This window comes from Nymphaea colorata, chromosome 6, assembly GCF_008831285.2.
Source record: "Nymphaea colorata isolate Beijing-Zhang1983 chromosome 6, ASM883128v2, whole genome shotgun sequence".
In the NCBI taxonomy this organism is placed as follows: Eukaryota; Viridiplantae; Streptophyta; class Magnoliopsida; order Nymphaeales; family Nymphaeaceae; genus Nymphaea; species Nymphaea colorata.
Window position 1 is genome coordinate 21594922 of NC_045143.1, and position 4793 is coordinate 21599714.

Sequence of the window (4793 nt, forward strand, 5' to 3'; positions counted from 1 at the left end):
ATGTAGATTGGGGGAAAATATCTTCAGATTGGCGCTGAAGATCACCCTTCCCCTTCAAATGGATGGTAGATTGCAATGAAGTCCACCACCAGCCCGCTATGACTGTGATGTGCGCTTCCAAAAACAGGAGCAGTCACTGTATGCAATCAGAAATCTCAGATGAATGCAGGAGTGGAGATGCTTCACCAGAGATGAGATCATCCCCTACTATCTGTAATCGAATTTGGGGGATGTTGGCGTCGAATGGGCGACGATGCATGCCTCTTCAAGACAGCTCCTTGCTACAAGATCGAGCTCCAACAGGTTCTGCTTCTCGCCTAATTCAACAGCTCGCTGCCACAGCTATCAGCAGAGAGTATGATGGTGCTGCGAAGGAATCAGAGCTCAAGCAGAAGATAATTCTACAGATCATCAAGCTCAAGTCATGGAGAATGCATTAGAGAATCGATTTCACACAAGTCTGTAATAGAATTTGGGGAAACGGGCGAGAATCCCACACGCAGGTGTGGAACCAGCTCCAAGACTTGCGTTCCTTTAAAAAATCATAACTCTGTGTACAGAGGTCCAAAAATCATGAAATTTGATATGGAGGAAGCCAAGATCTGGAGGATTAGATGCTCCAAAAATCAGCACCAAAGTGGTTTCCAATCGGTGACTTGTTGAAGCTTGAAGTTGTGTCTGGTTTTGCCTGAAATCAGCCTTTTGTAGGACTCAGGCATCGTCTGGTGCCAATCACCATAAAAAATTCACCAAAATTCAACCGTAGCTCGGATTGAGATAAAAATTGGACCAGCGATAGCTGAGATTCTGATGTACGAACGCCTAAAAATTCAACTTCAAATCAGCTTTCAAAAGTTGAGTCGTTGAGGATTGAAATCGGCCAAGTTTTTGGTCACTCAGAACTGCGCCGCCTAATTCTGCGATCCGCTATCATGATTTCGATCAGCTCCGGTGAACTATCTAAAACAGCTCAGATTCTTCCCAATCATCACCATAATGATCTCCCAAGAGTTACGAAGACGTCTGAGCCATTTCCCTGATTAGATCAGCCTCTGATCGCCGGAATTGTGCTGATTTTCAGAGATTGCCGTCGCTATCTGTAGAACAGGAATTCAGCCTCTGTTTCTTCATCTTCAGTCAGTCGATTCCTCACTGTTTCACTCCGTAGCTCATTGCAAGGGATACGCAACAATTAGACAAAGATTGCGACAGTAAAAATTGATTCTTAAAAGAATTGAAATCGATCTAAGTCAGACGTTAGGTGATCTGCCTGAAACAGGGATCGTTCTCTCCTGAACTCGTCAGCATCTCAAATCCCTCACAAATCCTTCGATATCAGTCAGATCAGACCGACCTATTCTTCTCATTAGATAAGTTGACTGAAATCGATCAGAACGTCAGCATCCTCTCCACCTCTGATCGGGTAAACAGGAAGTTCTTGCGGTAGAATATCCTTGGAGAAGGATTTCTTAGCGATTGAGAAGTTCCTCCAGCTGTCGACATGTAGTTCAGCAATTCCTCGGATGAGCTACGATCCGCTGCACAAGCGAATGATCCTTCTTCCGATTCCAGCCTCTAAGTGCCTCAAGGATTGGGGAGCACTTGCGCTGTGATCGGATCTACTTCTACGCTGTATTCGACGTCTACAGTTCTGGTAGCCTTCCTGGTTCGGCTCCTCTGGTTCTGTTGGCGATTTTCTTCTCTAACAAAGTCTCCTTCGCTGGCCAAGCTTTTGGCGGCACACTTAAGCAACTCAAACTCTCTTGCGCGCGAGGGAAAATATTTCTTTTATTGATTGAATTTCCAAAAGTTACGAGTTTTGTCACAGTCTCCAGCTTATATGCCGCTGGATTGTCTCGGGTTTAACCCGTTGTCTCGGACTGATACGAGTACAAGACCTGACTCAATCAAATCCAAAAACAAACAAATACAATGACTCAGTCTGGGCTTGAACCCAGCCGTGACGCGCTCGAGTTAGCCTAAGCTGTTGCCAACTAAACCTGACCCGGACGCACTCTGGGTTGCACCCAGTCTTCCTTGGTCTCTTACAGCTGACGAACTCTTTCTCTGCCCGAACGAGCAACCTCTGCTCTTCTGCCTTGCTCTACTGACCACTGAACTGACTGAACCTAGTCCCTTCCATGGTCTACTCAGCTGACCAAACCTTGCTTCAACCCATTGTATGCTCCTCGCTCTCATCACCGGCTGCAATCTGTAGGTCGCATCTCTCTTTAGTCTTCAGATTAACCTCACAACAGATATCGCTGACCTCCGCAATCTCCCTCGCCGGCTTGCGCCTAACACTTTACGCTTCGGTCTTCTCAGAAGTAAGGTTAACCTCACTAGCCTCCGGACTGCCTATCTCAATCGGCCCTTCAGTCTTGCCCTCTACATTTAGTGCCTCTGCTTTGCTCGACATGGAATTAGCCTCACTTTGCTCAAAACGCCTAGGCCCTCCGTGTATCTACTCTCGGTAAACCTCACAATGCCTAAAGTCAATAGATTCAACTGATGCTGCACTAGCCATCTCCCCGCTTCCGACCATGACTGCGATAGCGGCTGGTATCCCACCTACGTCCTCGGTAGCCTCCTCGGCCACACTCGACTGTGCTCTAGGTAGGTGCACATCAAGTCCACCCCCCTTGAATGGAGCTTGTCCCCAAGCTCTCTTTTGACAGTCATCACGGTCTGTTGGAACTGCCTTAATACAGTTCACATCTCCACCCTCACCTACCCAGCTTGGATGAGGTCCATACTCCCTCGGCAAGGACCTTAGTAAAGATTTTTGGTATATGGGAGGTCCTTGGTCACCCCTGTAGGCATTTGTCATGAACCCAATTTCCTGACGTCCTCTATCATGGGCTTGCCAAAGTCGGCCCCCACTTTTGTCAATGAACTTCTCAACAAGTAACAGTTTTTGGTCAGTGTTGTTAGCATTAGCACACCATGCTTCCACTGCTCTCTTAGCCTTCACCTCGAGCATATAATATGACTGTATGGGGTTTTTCATAACAGTCTTGGACTGTTCTGCAATTTGCTGCATTTGAGCCTTTTTCAGATGTGATTTGTTCTTTCGCATGGAAGAACTACTGCCCATCTGGTCTGACCCTTCTCCCAGACCTTGTGCTGTTATGGTCTTTGCAGACTTTGTGTCAGCAGCTGTTAAGAGAACTTGTCCTTCGCTATTCTCCTTAGGGAACATAATGTTGTTGGTGGCAAAGTCCCATTGGATTTTTCCCAATGTCCTGAACCATTGAATTCCCAAAACTACATCAACTCCATGGATAGGCAGAATACATAAGTCCATCATAAATGGTACATTTTGAATATGAAGCACCCTATCCTTGCATAACTCCTTGCATGTGTGACATGTTCCATCACCGGTTTGGACATCAAAAGAATATATCACTTCACTTTTACCACCTATCAATTGAGTTGTCCCTGGACTTATGAAATTAGTAGCTGATCCCGTGTCTAGGAGAGCTAATACTTTATGGTTACTGATGTATCCAACCACCTTCATGGGATCCGGATGTCTTATATGAGCTATCGTGTGACATAGCACCTGGCTGTCATCATGAGATTCATAGTTCAGCCTTTCTCCTGGCTGTCTTGCTCTCTAGCTGATTGCTCAACTTTATACTCTTCATCTTCGTCATCTATGACTATGAACAACTTGATTGCTTTGCACTTCTGTCCACGAAACCACTTGACATCACAATGATAACACAACCCTTTTGCCATTCTCTCATCCCGCTCTTGATGGGTAATGTATTGTTTCATAGTGCTGTTAGAGGTTGGCTGTGGTACCTCCTTCTCCTTTGGTCACATTACTGGATCCGGCGGTCTGGTCAGATGTGGGTCAAACCTTTTGCCTTGCTCTTGGAGAGCCCATTTCCGTTCCATTTTCTCTTCTTTGTGTCGGGCAACTTTCATGCATATCTTTAAGTCACGAGATTCTTGGGAAAGCACAGCCAACTGAATATCAGGCTGCAATCCCCCAATATCGGGCTGCAATCCCCAATGAAAGCTCCTACTAATGAAAGCTCAAGCAAAAGATAATTCTACAGATCATCAAGCTCAAGTCATGGAGAATGCACCAGATAATCCATTTCACCCAAGTCTATAACAGAATTTGGGGAAACGGGCAAGAATCCCTCTCGCAGGTGTGGAACCAGCTCCCAGACTAGCGTTCCTTCAAAAAATCATAACTCCGTGTACAGAGGTCCAAAAATCACGAAATTTGATCTGGAGGAAGCCAAGATCTGGAGGATTAGACGCTCCAAAATCAGCCACAAAGTCGATTCCAGTAGGTGACTCGTTGAAGCTTGAAGTTGCGCCTAGTTTTGCCTTAAATCAGCTAGTCGCAGGACTCAGGCAACGTCTGGAGCCAGTCACCTTCAAAAATTCACCAAAACTAAACCGCAGCTCGGATTGAGATGAAATTAGGACCAGTGATAGCTGAGATTCTGATGTAGGAACACCTAAAAAATTCAGCTTCAAAGCAGCTCACAAAAGGTGAGTCATTGAGGATTGCAATCAGCCTAGTTTCTGGTGTAACTCAGAACTGCGCTGCCTAATTCCGCGATCCGACATCATGATTCTGATCAGCTCCGGCCAACTATCCAAAACAGCTCAGATTCGTCCCAAACTTCACCAGAATGATCCCCCAAGAGTTATGAAGACGTCTGAGCCATTTTCCTGCTCAGATCAACCTCCGATCGCCGCAATTATGCTTATTTTCAGAGATTGCCATTGCTGTCTTCAGAAGAGGAATTCAGCCTCTGTTTCTT